A 19263-nucleotide genomic window follows, 5' to 3' on the forward strand; every position below is an offset into this window, starting at 1 on the left:
GTGAGCTTTTCTTGGACTGCTCGTAAAAACGGCATTTTTTTCAAAATCGCGTCATTTTACGTCACGCTAGGGAGCCTCAGCCTCGGCTCAGTGCAGAGTAGGCTGGTATTCAGTGAGAGCTGTCGTGAGTCAGTGTGTTTTCGGTAGTTTTTGCATTTTAATTTGTCATCGTCATGGTAAATTATTGTGTTTGTGGAGGTTGCAAAAACTCCAGCCTGTCAGGACATTGAGTCCACAGGTTTCCATAACAAGAAAAAGGACGGTGCTGTATATCTTTCGTGCCTGGTGCGGTTTGTGCAGGTGAAGAGACGGGATTTCTCTTCCGCATCGGCTTCGAGAAACCCGGTCGTGTGAGCGTTCACTTCAGATCGGAGGATTATCATCCCGGCGATATGATGGAGTTTAACATGGGATGCCGAAGAAAGAATATTGATCGTCTTATACTGTCCCAATGGCATCAAATAGTGTGATATAGGTAGTCATGCCCTAAATAGAGGCAACTTGTAATTGAAAAACAAAATAACTCAGATTGTTTAAATATTCAAATCTTTAATTTTCTGTTTATGTTATAACCCAGGCGAAAAATATGTATTAAAAATGTACTTTAGTATGTTTTTAGTACAATACAAATATACTCAAGTATAGTTTTTATACATTTAATAGTATATATCTACCCTAAACATACTCGTGTCTGCTGGCCTGATATACGATGGTAAATAATTTGTACAATATTGTGAGCACAGTGTATATTGTTAGCGAACATGTATATATCTATAAGTTAACACTGGTCTCTCTCACCAAGACACATGCCCTGTTCTCCACTGGTTCTCCTCACACCACAACTCAATTTGTCTCTGACCGTTCTGTCTAACATTAATCCTGGCCTGTCCCTGCTCTCTTGGCAGCATAGCAGGCTCATAATTGTATTGCTGTGGTCCGTCATTCGAGTTTCCTCAGCGTCCGAAATGTCATTGCGATCCATTGTTTTCCTGTTGTTTGAACAGGAAAACAATGGATCGCTCTCCCGCCCGTTACGTCACACCCGTCACGCCCATTTTCAGATGCGGAAGTACAATTTTCTCACAAAAACGACTCCAGAAGCTTCTGTAGCGTATTTATAAGTATATTTTAAAGAAAATCTAGTTCCTACATTATTTTTCTATACATTGACTCGTTGGGTCCTCTAACCTGCAATATGCCCTTTAATTTTAGTGGTCAGGTTTGAGCACTTGCCTGGACTGACGAGGGGTTTAGTGAGTAATGTCTGGTTTTCATGTGTAGGTGTATTAAACCCTTCATTGTACTCTTTAGTCTCTGGACTCTCCTTCTGTGACCTGTACATAAACAGAAATATAAAGTTTACAAACAGTCATTTCGAGCTAATTTATACGGTATAGAGTAGCTGAATTAAATAAATAACATACAGTAGGGTCCAAAAGTCTGAAATTATGCTTAAAAATGGTTCTATTTAGCATTTTTCAAATTTAATTAACCTTTTTAATCACAAATTATATAATCAGCATAACAGTTACAGTGAAAAGTTGGATTAGATCATGAAGCTCCAAAGACCATCTTAACATTTTGTAAAAGAAAGTACAAATGACTTGTCATAAACGATGACATGATAATTTGTCACAACACTTTCTTTATTGGTTTATTTACCTAGGATGCGTGTCAATCAGCTCCTAGGTTGTGAATAAGTATATAGTGTACATGAATTCGGCCACTGGTAAGGACCCTGGCTCACTACACACTGGGACACTGACTTTTTACAGTGACATAAAAATGTTTGAATTTTGAATTTGAAATCTTTATTTCGAACATAGAAAAAAAGTACGGTATATAAAAATATAAAGCAATGTTTAAAAACATAGGAGAAAAACAAAAACAAATGAGCAGCAAACAAAGTACACTTCTTTCCTGTTAACATACTTTTATTACATGTACGAAAAGGAGTAGGAAGAAGTAAAACTTATATACTCCTACCCCCTTAATTCTTACGGTCATTCAATTTCCATTTTTTATATTATTATTATTATGTTGTTCTATACACATATGCATATATTATACACATATATCTACATATATATACAGGGGCGCAACTACCCAGTGTCAGAGGGGTATGCAGCAACAATTTTTGCGCCCCCCCCCCCCTCAAACAAAGAAAAAAATAAAAATAAGTGTGCCATGTAATAAGTGAGTAGGAACGAGTGAGAGCTAACAGATAAAAGTGCAAAATTGTCATTTATTAATACAATTAAACTATAGTTACTCCACCGTGATGAACCCCCCTTAAAAAACTATAAGCTCAATTGGAACAGCAATAGCAGTGTTTCTCACAGGATTTTAGGTAAAACTGTGGTAGGTGGACCTCTGTTTCTCTAGGGGGATTCGGGGGCTGGGGGGCACGGGGGCACTGAAAAATAAAGGAAACTTTCATAATTAGTTTGGTACTAATTTCTATACTTGAAAGAGATAAGCACATGATGACATGTTTCATGGGCCGGTGTGTCAGAAAAAAAACTAACGCTGACTTTTTTTGACCAATGCATTACACCGGCACTAACCCAGCGCCGCCAATTAAGCAAAACAAAAAACAAAAAAATAATGGGCCGCCGATGTACGAGTTTTATGGGCCGTTAAGAAAAAAGAAAAAATAAGTATGAGATGTATCGGCCGAAAAAGCACGTCGGCCCACTGGGAATCTCCCGGTAGTCCCGATGGCCACAGAGATATAGATAGCCTACATGCCTGGATGTCACACTTTAAATCCTACCTGTTGGCTTTCAGCATGCACTTATTTAGCTGCTGTCGCATCAGTTGACATGCCATCTCCTTTTCCCGCTTTCTTTTTCTATTTTTAGCCCCACAGCATTTTGTTTTATCCATCTTTTTCGACGACAACTCACTACTCGTACCTGCTCGCTCAGCGCTCACGGCGCCCCCGCGCGCTCGCGATATCACCCCGCCCCCTTCTCCATGAGGGCGCCTACTCTAGCCTGTTAGTCCTCTAAAATTTTATATAACATTGAAGAAATGCAGAAATGATTTAAAAACGCACAATAGCAGCTACATATAGAAAATACAATATAGGCCTATATATTTTTTTTAAATGAAATTAATTTAAAAAAAAAAATTTACCATCGCTTTGGCGCCCCCCATGGTGCTGCGCCCCTATGCGCCGCATATAGCGCATACCCACTTTTTGCGCCACTGTATATATACATACATATATACATACACATACATATATATGCACATACATACATACACAGACACATACACATATATACACACATATATACACACACACATACATACATATACATACACATACATACCTATTCACACATACATATCATAGTGACTACTGACAAGTATTTATTTGTCTAACCTCAATTATGTACTTATTCAAGTAGCAAAAAATACAACAAAAAATAACAAAACAAGGAAAAAATAACACAAACAATGGAGCACTCCTACTTTCACTACAGTGCTTCTTGATACCTCTTGAAAATAATTTATTTGTAATTTTTTTTAAATAGAAATATGTTTGGGCATTGTTTTAGTTTCTCATTTAGTTTATTCCACAATTTAACTCCGTTATTTGATAAACATAATCTTTTCCTTGTTGTTCTAAATTAGCTTATTGCCTGGGAATATACATTGTTCTCATTGTACAATGTCAGTACTACTATTTATTATGAACAACAGCAGAACTGATATTTTCCTGACATTCTTATCCTGAGATTTTTACAGAGTCATGTGTGTTGAACATCATAGAAGTCAATGTTACTATCTGTTAGTTTTGATTATAGGACAAAACTAGTTAATTTTAAACCTTTTTGCGCTATTTTCAACTTCTGGGTTTAAATTCGTCTTCGTTTCAACGTCACAGGATGTGACGTTTTCTTGAACTATGCTACATCGATGACTCATCTGTGTCTAATAATTATTCATGAGACTGTGTGTCCTTATTCTATGAGAAAACACCTTGCTTAATTATTCATGACAGCACAAGTTGATTTCCTATGACAGGCGCTTCAAACAGTGAATCTCATACAGTAAGTGAGAGATGCATTATTAATGGATCAAAAATGAGTGTTTGTTTTTGCTTTGTAAGAGTTTCTGTAATGCATAAGTTCTCTTCAATAGATCCTGAGTCTTCGACACAAACGCGATTCATCCACACTGTTAGTGTAACCGGTCTTTACGGCTCTTTAACCAATCAAGCGGCTTATAAAAACCAGAGCCGGACAGTAACGGAGTACATTTACTTGAGTACAGTACTTAAGTACAATTTTGAGGGATCTGTACTTTACTCGAGTATCATTTTTGGGGAGTACTCATGACTTTACTCAAGTACATTTGAGAGGCAAATATTGTACTCTTTACTCCAATACATTTCTATCCATAACCGTGAGTACCCGAGTAAAAAAAAAAAGTAAAAAAAAAGAAAAATCTCGGAAACCCTCAATTTGTTGTTTCCCTCTCAAACGTGATTGGATTGTGCAGGCGCCACTGATTGGGACAGCCTATCAGCAATCACTTTCAGCTTTCCGCCAAAGTCAACTCCATGGTCAGATTTTATATTACACATTAATGTAAGCCAAGCATTTGGTTTGATGTTCTTGAGCATGTGGTGTGTTTAACACAGTCAGGTTCAAATGTGGCAGTGGCGTAGCCACGAGGGATTTCTGATTTCTTAAAAAAAAAACTTTAGGAGGCAAAATATATTTTTACTGATTATGTGAATTACACTGCGCAAACCAAAGTAGGCTACTACCCAGCGAATGAAGAAGGGTTGGCTCTCAGTCTCCACAGTACATAAAATATTAATTTTGTTTTATTTTATTTTTCGGGTTTGCATTTATGAGGAAAAAACAATGTTATGGACGTGTTCTCCGTTACGGACGTTAGCGCTCTGAAAGCGGCATAAAAAATGCTTTAAAACTTTCACAGAGACATCAAACAGAAAACACAAAACCTTTCTTTAACCTGAATTTCGTTTTGCATTAATTGTATCTTAATTTTAATCAATGTTTCATCAACCAATTGCCTGGGTTTAATAAATAAGAAGTAAATAGCAGACGATAGATAAGAAACGGAGGCGCCGGCACGTGAACTGGATCTCGTCTCATAAATGAACCGAAACTCAGTGTATAAGGTCGCCTACTTGCCTCTCACAGACATGTCTACTTTTAAACAGAAAAAATCAAAACGAAAGAAAACAGACTACAGACTGCTCTCTGCTTATGTAATCTGTATGAAATGTGCATTTCTCTCTGGCGCGTTCACTACTGAAGATCGCGAGTCAGCATCGTCAACTTCATCTAGCCGACACTGACAAAGAAAACACTTGTTTATTAACAAGTGTTTATTAATAAACAATTAAAATATCTCCTTGCTATATTTTACATATTCATAATCATTCCTTTTGCCGGTTCTTTGTGACAGCTTTTAGGTGCTTTATTGGCAGCGCCACCCTTACATGTGGTGTGTGTGTGTGTGTGTGTTGTCCCCGCATTTAAAGATGGGACCCCTCAAAAATTTAATTTAATTAAATTAAGCAACATGGTAAAAAGATGAAAATGACTTGATTTTACTTTCAATTCCTTTTACATTCTCCAAGGTATTAACATTAACATTTTTCATAACTCCATGTAGGACGTTTCTGTGCATAAATGTAAGCACTGTGGCAGTAGATTAGTAATGCAATATTTAGAAAATCTACTCTTGTACTCTTGGTACTCAAGTACATTTAAAAACAAGTACTTTAGTACTTTTACTTAAGTAGACATCTGAATGTAGTACTTTTACTTGTACTTGAGTAAAATTTAGCAAGGGGTATCTGTACTTTTACTCAAGTAACAAAGCTCTGTACTCTGTCCGCCTCTGATAAAAACGCCACAAAACAAGTCTTAAAAGTTATCAAAGATGCAACAGCGTGTTCATATATTTTTAATGCAGAGAACAGATGCGAATGGCTGTGCATTAAATTATAGCTGTCATAGGATATGTACTGTATGTATTTGTGTAATTTACGGGGAGCTTAAAACCATGTGTATATTTGTTGAGTATAATGGTAATTTGTAGCATGATGCTTTTAATGGGAGCGAAATAAAACGGTCTGAAGCAGAAGCCATTGCTGTGTTGTCAGTCTCGCCTCTTCCTCCTCCACTCCACAGCTCACCATGCCCACTTTTGCAGCATTTTCCAAAACTGTGGTGAGAACTGACTGCTGCTTAAACAGGCGGTTTCATAACCCTTTAAAGTCTGTGTAAAGGCAATTCAGATATTTGTTTCTAAACACATTATAAATGAATTGTGGAGTTAGACCGTTAAACAGGATTTTTTGGAGCGGGCTCGATGACACACTGGAGCCATTGAGCATGGCCCCTCCCCTAACACTATAACTAGAGCGCATTCGCATCAATGGTTAGGCCGCTCAATCGCGAGTTACTGTCATTACCGTTAGTTACTACAGCCAACAGTTTGCCAGGTAGCTATGACTTCGTCACCTAAATGCATATTACCATTTTTTTTTACAAAACAGCAGTGGCGTATTGTAAAACCTACACAAAATATTATGTCTTAGAATGCGTATTTCTTGTTTGTGTGAAACGCGAGTCTGAGGGGATAGAGAAACGGAGGGGAAGGCAAATCCATAGCCGGAGACCTGTGCCTCCATTGGTAATAAAAAATTAGTCAATCACCATCGAGAATTTCACTTTCAGCGATTAGGTGTGTTGAGAAAAGTAACATGGCAGAGGAGGCTAACTTCCCTTCGCATATCAACCAATCATCGACAAGACGTACATTACGTGACATTAGTTTGAACTGCTACCGCTGATGTATGTAACTATGTAGAGTAGATATTTATTATTGGATCGCAAACAAATTTACTAAACTATCATTTAAACAACAGCTGCAAATTAAAAATAAAGGAAGACCCTGCCTAAGTTGGATATAGGCTAATGCAATCAGCTTCACTAAATGACCGAACATGCTCTTTTAACACAGACAGAAGGATAGGCTAGGACTAGGTGAGTGAACTTATATTTATATTGTTTTGATGTCTGTGTCGTTTTCTATAAATATTCAAGTATATAAGTGACCAAAAAAGCCATTTTAAAGTAGTTACAAAATCTTACCGCTAACATTTTGTGTGCCTCCTCTATTTTAAAACCCACCAGCCGCCACTGAAAAACAGCTCTGTTTCCTTATTTAAATCTCCTAAAAATGATGATATCAAGAAGTATTCATAATTTTGTGAGAGAGCCACTGTGATGGAGAACTGAGGATCACCACCAACACCCGCCACTACAGTGAACATTCTACACCGGATCGTTTTACAAACTTTCATCTGAGACAACCGGGATTCACTGATAATCCGCCGTTACTAGTCAATAGGGCCGAACAGACTATCTCCCACCCCAGCCTTCATCCTCCCGTCCCGCCAACATCTGGTGTCATCGTCAGCAGTACGTGCCCACCAATGAGTGTAAGTTTCCCCCGCGAGTGGGCGTGGTTTCAACATTTGAGAGCAGAGAATACTGCTTATTTTTTTAAAGATTTTGATAACTTATTTTATTTACTTGGTGTTTTTTTTATCAATCAAATTTGGCTGGTTGGTTAATAATACATTTTTTGGTGGATTGACAAACTCAGAACACATATTTAATGTTGCTTTACACAGACTTTAAAGTATATTACGATAATCCTTTGTTTTGTTACATATCAACATTCAGCTATAAATGAATTATAAATAGTATTATTAAATTAAATTAAATACTAGATTATGTTCACTCCTTGAACATACTTGAACATGAGACTGAGGCTCCACACATAGCAGCACGGCCATCACAGACCTCCAGTCACAGCACACTCATACTCCAGGAACATCAGGTGAGCCAGGTGCTAAAGACTGTGAACACCAGAAAAGCAGCTGGTCCGGATGGTGTACTCGGAAAAGTACTTTGTGCCTGTGCTGACCAGCTAATGGGAGTTTTGACTAGGTTGTTCAACCTCTCACTGTCACAGGCTACCATCCCCCAGTGCCTGAAGTCAGCTACCATCATGCCTAGGGATGGGGCCGATCCGATCCAGTATCGGTATCGGGACCGATACCAGCGTAATTCACGTATCGGATTTTCCCGATCCAACCTGCGGAGATATCCGATATCCATGAGCCATGTCTGCGCTTTAACGTTGTCTGCTGAAACGACTCCAAAAGTGATTCCCGCGGCCCGCCGGCTAGTCTGCTAGCTGGCTGCAAACTGTGGAATGGATTTCCTGAACGGAGGCACGGCTCAATGAGACACAGAGACCCCCCCCCCCCTCAGGAAATCCATTACGCAGTTTGCAGCCAGCTAACAGGATAGCATTGAGCTGCCAACATGTTCACTGTGTGGAAATCCTATGGTGGAAATACTTCACACTGGAAACACCACAGCAGAGCAAGACAGCAAAATGCAATGTTTGCAAAGCCGTATTAATTAAACCATTTGTCTGTGATGCATGTTTGCTATTCACAGTCCAGAAGAGAAAGAGAGAGATCTCTCACGCGGTGCCACAGCGCGCACAACACGACAGCCCATCAGCATGATCGGTGATTGTTGTAAAATGCAGTCTCTACTGTTGCTAAATTGCGGGATGCTTTTAATAATAAAAAGAGCTATTAAAAGCACAAAAATCTGCGCAAGAGATGCTGTTCCCGCGGCGCGCGCTCCGAAACAGACCGCAACGAGACAAGCACATTATACTTTGGGCTTCATATGCGCGTCTAAATGATCAAATGTAGCCTACACAAAAATGTCAAAATGACCGGCTTGGAGATTCAATTAAACAGTTTATGTCTAAAATGGACGTAGTTATGGAAATAGTTGGGAGAAAATATGGTGCATCAGTAGACTATATCTGCACTCGTTCTTAAAGGGGAAGCAGTCTAATAAACATGCTGACGATTGCTCCATTACTGAGAATCAAACAACAAAAGGCAAAGAGAAAATCACTCACAGCTCTTGAATGAATAACTTTAGCTTTAATAAGCATAAATCTATCTATAATAAACTTTGCAGTGCTGTTTTACTTTTGATTACTTTATTATAATTCTTTTTAGACCATACCTGAAAAATGTTAGTAGACCTTCCTGAAATTAAAGCACTGTGTAGGCCTGTATAATGTGTATCTTTGTTTAATTTTCTATCTTTTGTTGATCTATTGTTTAATATATATATATATATATATATATATATATATATACATATATATATATATATATATATATATATATATATACATATATTGACATACATGCATACATACGTACATATCATACTTGCCTGTAGAGAGGAGTTTATTTCAGCATCATATAAAATCAACAATAATAATATTAAATAATAATATTAAAGCAAACACAGCTCTGGTATCGGAAAAGTATCGGTATCGGCCGATATCCAAATTCAGGTATCGGGATCGGATCGGAAGTGAAAAAATGTGGATCGGTGCATCCCTAATCATGCCTGTCCCAAAGTCTCCCGCCCCAAAGACTACAGACCTATTGCCCTAAGATCAGTGGTTATGAAATGTTTTGAGAGGCTGATCTTGCACCATATCAAGGCCTGGCTCCCCTCAAACCTGGAACCACATCAGTTCGCTTACAGAGCAAATAGATCAACAGAAGACGGCATCGCCACAGCTCTTCATATAGCACTTAGCCACCTGGAGCAGTCAGGGAACTATGTCAGGATGCTGTTTATAGATTACAGCTCGGCATTTAACACCATTATTCCTGATGTCCTGGTGGACAAGTTGACCAACATCGCTCTCCCCCCCTCCATCTGTGCCTGGATCAAGAACTTCCTGACTGACCGCCCTCAAACGGTTAAGGTGGCTCCACCTGCTCCTCCACCCTGACCCTCAGCACAGGCTCCCCTCAAGGCTGTGTGCTGAGCCCTATCCTATATACTCTGTACACGCGTGACTGTACACCCATCCACCCCTCCTATACCATCATTAAATTTGCAGATGACACTACCGTCATCGGCCTCATCAACGGAAGGGATGAGTCTGCATACAGGGATGAGGTTAACAGGTTGGTGCTCTGAACACAACCTGCTGCTAAACACCAGCAAAACTAAGGAGATGGTCATAGACTTCAGGAAACACAAGGGGGAACCAGCCCCATTGAGCATCAACGGGGACTGTGTTCAGCGGGTGTCCTCCTATAAATTCCTCGGTACATATATAACCGACAACCTCTCCTGGACTGCTAACTCATCTGCGGTGGTAAAAAAGGCTCGACAGTGACTCCACTTCCTAAGAATACTCAGAAGGAACCATCTAGAGGAGAAACTGTTGGTGGCCTTTTACCGCAGTACCATTGAGAGTGTCCTGTCATACGGCATCACGGCTTGGCATGCTAACTGCAACGTTGTCCGCCACATAGAGCCTGCAGAGGGACATAAAGTCAGCACAATACATCATAGAAGACATCGCCAGCACACGGTGTCTCAGAAAAGCTAGGCCAATCACTGCTGACCTCTCACACCCAGGACAGCACCTGTTCAACCTCCTGCCCTCTGGCAGAAGGTACAGGTGCCTAAAGAGCAGGACAAACAGACTCAAAAACAGTTTTTTTCCTTGGGTCATTAGGTCACTGAACTCACAAAGAATGTGTGCGCTTGTCCATCAATGTATTTTTTTTTTTTTTTTAAACATCAAACATGTGTTGTAAGACTGGAAAAACTGGAAGAACTAGTTAAGGAACGACCACTCTGGAAATTACCATTTGAATTCACCATTTGAGACAAAAGTCTTACATAACCTACATTTCTTTCCCTCATGCAGAGATTACCCAAACTCACACAAGAATCTAAATGGTTTAATTTGAATGATTAACATCGAGTATTTTATACATGTTTAATATCATTCAAAATATCTTGGTGCGACTGGTACAAATGTCTCATTTCCAAATAAGTAAAACAAAAAGTAATAAGGTTTTTAAGAGTTTAGGGATAACTGGCACACAAAGGAATGTGATCTCTAGACACTCTAGATCTCTAGACTCCTACCCCCAAAAGGTGTAAACTTCTGAATGCAAATATCCATTGTTAGCCTATATAATGAAATGCAACGGAAGGCTTGGGGCCTTCATGTATTTCAGATAGCCCGTGAGGCTGAGAGTTGCCGAGACTCTTAGCCTCATGTATTTCTTAAAATGTTGGGTTCGCATCTTTTCTCTTTATTCCAGAGCATTTGATGTTTTGTATTGATTATCTTTGAACTGATTATGAAATTGGCATGATACATTTACCTGACATAATAAATTGTTATATTTGATTATTCTAACTGACTTTGACATTTTCATTAGAGTTAAAAGGAATAGTCAAACATTCGCTCACATTTAAAGGGTTAGTTCACCCAAAAATGAAAATTATGTCATTAATGACTCACCCTCATGTCGTTCAAAGTCCGTAAGACCTCCGTTCATCTTCGGAACACAGTTTAAGATATTTTAGATTTAGTCCGAGAGTTTTCTTTCCCTCCATTGAAAATGTATACAATGTCCTTGTCCAGAAAGGAAATAAAGACATCATCAAAGTAGTCCATGTGACATCAGTGGGTTAGTTAGAATGTTTTGAAGCATCGAAAATACATTTTGGTCCAAAAATAAACAAAAACTACGACTTTATTCAGCATTGTATTCTCTCCCGGTTCTGTTGTCAAGCCGCGTTCAGTGACGCTGATGACGTAAGACGCTGCTGACGTGTTATCTGGTGCGCCCGAGCTTCGTTTACAGTCTGAGGGAGACGCACGCTGTAAACAAAACAATCTTCGCAAACATGTCTAAGGATTTCGACACAGAGGAAGACTTGCATTTTTTTGCCCAGCCATATTTATTTGAACCCGAATACACGGGCGCACCAGACACACGTCAGCAGCGTCTTACGTCATCAGCGTCACTGCGGACTCGTGAACGCAGATTGACAACAGAACCGGAAGACAATACAATGCTGAATAAAGTCGTAGTTTTTGTTATTTTTGGACCAAAATGTATTTTCGATGCTTCAAAAATTCTAACTAACCCACTGATGTTACATGGACTACTTTGATGATGTCTTTATTTTCTTTCTGGACAAGGACAGTATACCGTGTATACATTTTCAATGGAGGGACCAAGCGTGCCGCACAAGCCCTCAAAAGTGAAGCCAAAACGTCTCGATCGCCCCCCAGAGGGCGGTCCGAGTATAGGTCATAAACCCCGCCTCCCCATGTTATTCAACGGGACGCGAGACCAACTAAACAATTAAATTACACTTCACATATCTTTTTTCTAAAGATAGTTTCTGTCATTTACTGTAGTTTCTATCACGTTGATGTAATTTCAAGTGTTTGTTTTTAAAATAAGGTTGTTTTTAGTTAGTTATTTGATGCTATAAAAACGTTGATGTGACATCATGATTGACAGCTGTGATTGACAGGTTCTCTGTGCGAAGTAGTCACTGAAGCACCAACGGACTTTTTTTCATAATGTTGACTATGTGGTTAGTAGTTGTATTTACCTTATTTTAACGAGGTACTGCGGTTTATGTTGGTGCTCACCCTGTGGTCTGTGTGGGTCCTAATGCCCCAGTATAGTGACGGGGACACTATACTGTCAAAGAGCACCGTCCTTCGGATGAGACGTTAAACCGAGGCCCTGACTCTCTGTGGTCATTAAAAATCCCATGGCACTTCTCGTAAAGAGTAGGGGTGTAACCCCGGTGCCCTGGCCACATTCCACCCATTGGCCCCTGCCAATCATGGCCTCCTAATAATCCCCATCCACTGAATTGGCTCTATCACTCTCTCTCCTCTCCAACTATAGCTGGTGTGTTGTGAGCGCATTGGCGCCGTTGTACTGTGGCTGCCGTCGCATCATCCAAGTGGATGCTGCACACTGGTGCTGGTTGAGGAGAGAATCCCTGATATGAGTGTAAAGCGCTTTGGGTGTACACTCACCGGCCACTTTATTAGCTACCCCATGCTAGTAACGGGTTGGACCCCCTTTTGCCTTCAGAACTGCCTCAATTCTTCGTGGCATAGATTCAACAAGGTGCTGGAAGCATTCCTCAGGGAGTTTGGTCCATATTGACATGATGGCATCACACAGTTGCCGCAGATTTGTCGGCTGCACATCCATGATGCGAATCTCCCGTTCCACCACATCCCAAAGATGCTCTATTGGGTTGAGATCTGGTGACTGTGGAGGCCATTTTAGTACAGTGAACTCATTGTCATGTTCAAGAAACCAATTTGAAATGATTAGAGCTTTGTGACATGGTGGAAGTAGCCATCAGAGGATGGGTACATGGTGGCCATAAAGGGATGGACATGGTCAGAAACAATGCTCAGGTAGGCCGTGGCATTTAAACGATGCCCAATTGGCACTAAGGGGCCTAAAGTGTGCCAGGAAAACATCCCCCACACCATTACAGCACCACCACCAGCCTGCACAGTGGTAACAAGGCATGATGGTTCCATGTTCTCATTCTATTTACGCCAAATTCTGACTCTAACATCTGAATGTCTCAACAGAAATCGAGACTCATCAGACCAGGCAACATTTTTCCAGTCTTCAACTGTTCAATTTTGGTGAGCTCTTGCAAATTGTAGCCTCTTTTTCCTATTTGTAGTGGAGATGAGTGGTACCCGGTGGAGTCTTCTGCTGTTGTAGCCCATCCGCCTCAAGGTTGTGCGTGTTGTGGCTTCACAAATGCTTTGCTGCATACCTCGGTTGTAACGAGTGGTTATTTCAGTCACTGTTGCCCTTCTATCAGCTCGAACCAGTCTGGCCATTCTCCTCTGACCTCTGGCATCAACAAGGCATTTCCGCCCTCAGAACTGCCGCTCACTGGATGTTTTTTCTTTTTCGGACCATTCTCTGTAAACCCTAGAGATGGTTGTGCGTGAAAATCCCAGTAGATTAGCAGTTTCTGAAATACTCAGACCAGCCCTTCTGGCACCAACAATCATGCCACGTTCAAAGTCACTCAAATCAACTTTCTTCCCCATACTGATGCTCGGTTTGAACTGCAGGAGATTGTCTTGACCATGTCTACATGCCTAAATGCACTGAGTTGCCGCCATGTGATTGGCTGCTTAGAAATTAAGTGTTAACGAGCAGTTGGACAGGTGTACCTAATAAAGTGGCCGGTGAGTGTATAGTAGTACATATGAAAGCGCTATATAAATGCCTCATTCATTCATTCATTCATACTGCAATCAGCAGACATCTTTGGAGAGGAACGGAGCAGACAAGGCCACTTAAGAAAAGTGCAGGGCGTGTGCTTGCGATTGATTCAGTGAGAGTGAGGGCGGGGCCTTGATTTCGCGGCTTTACTTCCTGCTCACGACTGCGCATGACTGGTCCCGAAAACGCTACTGCGCAAACTCAAATTCCAATATGTCAGCGCCATATCGGGACACTGGCGGCTTCAGTTCTCTCCAATGGAAAAGAGCGAAGGGGCGTCGTCCATCTTTTTTTACAGTCTATGGGAGGGACAGAAAACTCTCGGACTAAATCTAAAATATCTTAAACTGTGTTGTGTGTTCCGAAGATGAACGGAGGTCTTACGGGCTTGGAACGTCATGAGGGCGAGTCATTAATGACATAATTTTCATTTTTGTGTGAACTAACCCTTTAATGATCCACGGATATCATTAAAACCTTTCCATTTATGGAGTCAGATGAAATAACGAGAAAATACATATGAGAAAATGTATTGCATTTAACCGACAATACTTTGCCATGAGAAAAGACGGAACACGCGAGAAACCTTCCATCACGGCTTGGCATGCTAACTGCAACGTGGCGGACAGAAAGAGCCTGCAGAGGGTCATAAAGTCAGCACAATACATCATTGGCAGCCCGCTACCCTCGCTAGAAGACATCGCCAGCACACGGTGTCTCAGAAAAGCTAGGCCAATCACTGCTGACCTCTCACACCCAGGACAGCACCTGTTTAACCTCCTGCCCTCTGGCAGAAGGTACAGGGGCCTAAAGAGCAGGACAAACAGACTCAAAAACTGTTTTTTTCCTTGGGCCATTAGGTCACTGAACTCACAAAGAATGTGTGCGCTATGATGTGTAGATGTTTTTCTTTTCTTTTTAATGTTTATATATTTATTATGCACTGGCCACAGATGCACTGTAATTTCATTGTATATCCGATGTGCAATGACAATAAAGATTCTTATTCTACTACTTGTCCATCAATGTATGTTTATGCTGAAATATAATTAACTAACTTTTTTTTTTTTTTTAAACATCAATCATGTGTTGTAAGACTGGAAAAACTGGAAGAACTGGTTGAGGAACGACCACTCTGGAAATTACCATTTGAACTCACCATTTGAGACAAAAGTCTCACTTAATAACCTACATTTCTTTCCCTCATCCCCACTCCTTCTCCCCCATGCAGAGATTACCCAAACTCACACAAGAATCTAAATAGTTTAATTTGAATGATTATCATCGAGTATTTTATACATGTTTAATATCATTCGAAATGTCTCGGTGCGACTGGTACAAATGTCTCATTTCCAAATAAGTAAAACAAAAGGTAATAAGGTTTTTAAGAGTTTAGGGATAACTGGCACACAAAGGAATGAGATCTCTAGACACTCTAGATCTCTAGACTCCTACCCCCAAAAGGTGTAAACTTCTGAATGCAAATATCCATTGTTAGCCTATAGATCTTATTCGCAAACACCGGAAGTAGCTAACCGCGGCCATATTGTTGACATGACAGCGGCTGCCCCTAGCCGCGCCGGCCCGCGCGCAGATTTGAGTTGAAGGGAGCAGTAGCCTAATGGCTTCATCTCGTCGGTATCAAGAGAAGATAAGCTTGATTGGTGTGGACCCACATCAAATAGACCCAATAGCATTAAGTAAAGATCCGTCCTTATTGCCAGCCGTAACTTATCCGGATATTTATAACTATCTCGTTCATACAGTATCCGTATACAAACTACAATTTGCCTCAACAAGGCAACATAATGAACGACACTCGTCTCATTCGTGGAGGTGGAAAAACAAGTTCTTTGTGACATGCAAGATTTGTTGTATTAAAATGTAAATGCAAAAGAAAAGGCATGAGAGTCTGTTGTTTTTGTCAATTTTAAGTTTTAATTTAAAATGTTTGCGATTTTAATATAAGTACATGGTTATATTTGACCACTTGCTTGAGCAACTTAATTTATAGAAGTAATGCATGGAATAATTGGCTTACGTTGTTAAAATAGTGAGTATGTGTTAAAATAAAAATAGTGAGTACTGGGGTGTTTGTGGTACAGCCACGGATCAGTTACGCACTGCAAACGCAGCATATAAAGTATAGCGCGTCCTGCTTCTGCACCGTATACGCACCGCACACGCATTGCACACGGATTATGTGTGAAACCTGTGGTAAAATGATGGGAACAGACTTTTCTGTGGGGAGTTGGCTGAAAGTTTAGCCTATTTATCCAAGCTAGCCTCTCCTGCGCTGGCTCAACTCTGTCTCCTTCCCTTCACGGTTTCTGACAGTCGGTAACTTGTTGCATAAAAACGAACTCCGGGGTTCTTATTGCTGTTGTTAGAACAGCCGTGTATTACACAACACACCATCACGCTGTTTTAAAAAAAAATAATACAGTGATAATACCATGGATAATACCGACGCTGCCTCGCTTGTCAATTGACAGACTGACAGTTGCCGTGGTTTCTATGTCAACAATATGGCCGCCGCAAACATTGATGACGCAGATCGAATAACATCTATATAATGAAATGCAACAGAAGGCTCGGGGCCTTTCTGTACTTCAGATAGCCCGTGAGGCTGAGAGTCGCAGAGTATTTCTTAAAATGTTGGGTTTGCATCTCTTCTCTTTATTCCAGAGTATTTGATGTTTTGTATTGATTATCTTTGAACTGATTATGAAATTGGCATGATACATTTACCTGACATAATAAATTGTTATATTTGATTATTCTAACTGACTTTGACATTTTCATTAGAGTTAAAAGGAATAGTCAAACATTCGCTCACATTTAAAGGGTTAGTTCACCCAAAAATGAAAATTATGTCATTAATGACTCACCCTCATGTCGTTCCAAGCCCGTAAGACCTCCGTTCATCTTCGGAACACAGTTTAAGATATTTTAGATTTAGTCCGAGAGTTTTCTGTCCCTCCATTGAAAATGTATACAATGTCCTTGTCCAGAAAGGAAATTAAGACATCATCAAAGTAGTCCATGTGACATCAGTGCAGGGCTCCAGACTAACTTTTTTTACTAGGAGCGCTGTTGCCCCTGACTGAAAATTTTAGGAGCACAAGCAGAAAATTTAGGGGCACATCCTAAATCAGCTTGCAATGCAATTATTCAAATTTCCCCCAAAATAACTGTAATACTGACAAATTCTTTAATAATAAAGAGACTTAACGTACAGATATTACGATATGCAGTTTTATTTTAAGTTCACAGGGCTCCAGACTCAAATTTGAGGGCAGCATCACCTCAAATGAGAACTCACACTGAAAAAAAAAAGAAGAAAATTCTGGTAGCACTGGGGGTGACAATAAATCACTAAGCTTAATTTAGGGTGTAGATGAAATTAACTTTTGTTATTATTATTATCATTCATAATGTCTTAATATTAATTAAAAAACAAAAGGAGTGAAAAAATGTATATTAAGGAGTGAACATAGACAATAAACATCCTACTGTTTAAAATGGTATTTTTTTTTAAATAAGAGTTATCCAACATCTTAAAATTTTTAGTTTTAGGATAATCTTTGAAGGATGAACAAAAAATGTGTTGGTCATCACATAAAAAAAAAATAATAAAAAAGCATTTATATATGATATTATAGTTTTGAAGTGCTAGAAAAGATGTGTAGGCTGCGTTTGACTATTTTTGTCACATTATCATATTTATGGTTAGAGTTGCTTACTACATTAGCCTAAATCCATGGTGAATGTTGCTGATTTGTGGACTGAAAGCCTTCTATAAGTTTTTCTCCTGGTTTCCACGTCAGCACTGTCTGATCTGATATCTATGGTTTATAACAGAACTCTGCGCTGAATCGGAATGCTTCTCACTGGATCTCGTAGCGATGATGTTATTAATTCTGAGGCGAATTCACTGGATTTCTTCACTGGATCTCCTAGTAACAGTGTCGCGTGAGCGAGATCGGCCCGCGACTGGCAAGTTCGGGTCTTTATTTTACTGTCAATGGTTCGGGGCGCTGCTCCATTGATATAGCCTACATAAGAAAGGCTATGCGCTGCTCTGTCTATTATTGGTAATTAACAGTCCGTGAAGCATAAATGAGTAGCGTATTTTCGTTCCACTTTCATTTTGTTTGCATTCGCTGCTTGGTAACGAGTCGATAGATCGCTTATTGCTCAGACGCACATAGCAGCTTGTGATATTTGTCTCCGTCTCCTTCCCACAGACGTTTACGCGCGCTCTCTATTCTTGTCACACTCACTCATTCCGGATTCATCGACGCGCCCCTTCCACGCTTAACCATGGGTTTAACGTGAAGCAAATTTACTGGTCGCACATGTGCGACTGGATGTAAAATTCAGGCGCACACTCTCAAATTTTAGTCGCAAAATGCGGCCATTTGGTCGCAGTCTGGAGCCCTGCATCAGTGGGTTTGTTAGAATTTTTTGAAGCATTGAAAATACATTTTGGTCCAAAAATAACAAAAACTACGACTTTATTCAGCATTGTATTCTCTCCCGGTTCTGTTGTCAAGCCGCGTTCAGTGACGCTGATGACGTAAGACGCTGCTGACGTGTTATCTGGTGCGCCCGAGCTTCGTTTACAGTCTGAGGGAGACGCACGCTGTAAACAAAACAATCTTCGCAAACATGTCTAAGGATTTCGACACAGAGGAAGACTTGCATTTTTTTGCCCAGCCATATTTATTTGAACCCGAATACTCGAGCGCACCAGATAACACGTCAGCAGCGTCACTGCGGCAGAGGTGGGTAGTAACGAAGTACATTTACTTCGTTACATTTACTTGAGTATTTTTTTGGAAAATTTTTACTTTTAAGAGTAGATTTAATTGTGGGTACTTTTACTTTAACTCGAGTACATTTCTAATGAAAAAACTGTACTTTTACTTCGTTACGTTGGGCGACGTTCCTCTCGTTACTTTATTTTAATGCAATATGTTGTTAAAAGCATAGTTTATTCTAAGCGCGCGCTCTCTCTTTTT

The sequence above is a fragment of the Rhinichthys klamathensis genome, unplaced genomic scaffold (genome assembly GCF_029890125.1).
Source record: "Rhinichthys klamathensis goyatoka isolate OS25496 unplaced genomic scaffold, OSU_Roscu_1.1 h1tg000019l_1, whole genome shotgun sequence".
In the NCBI taxonomy this organism is placed as follows: Eukaryota; Metazoa; Chordata; class Actinopteri; order Cypriniformes; family Leuciscidae; genus Rhinichthys; species Rhinichthys klamathensis.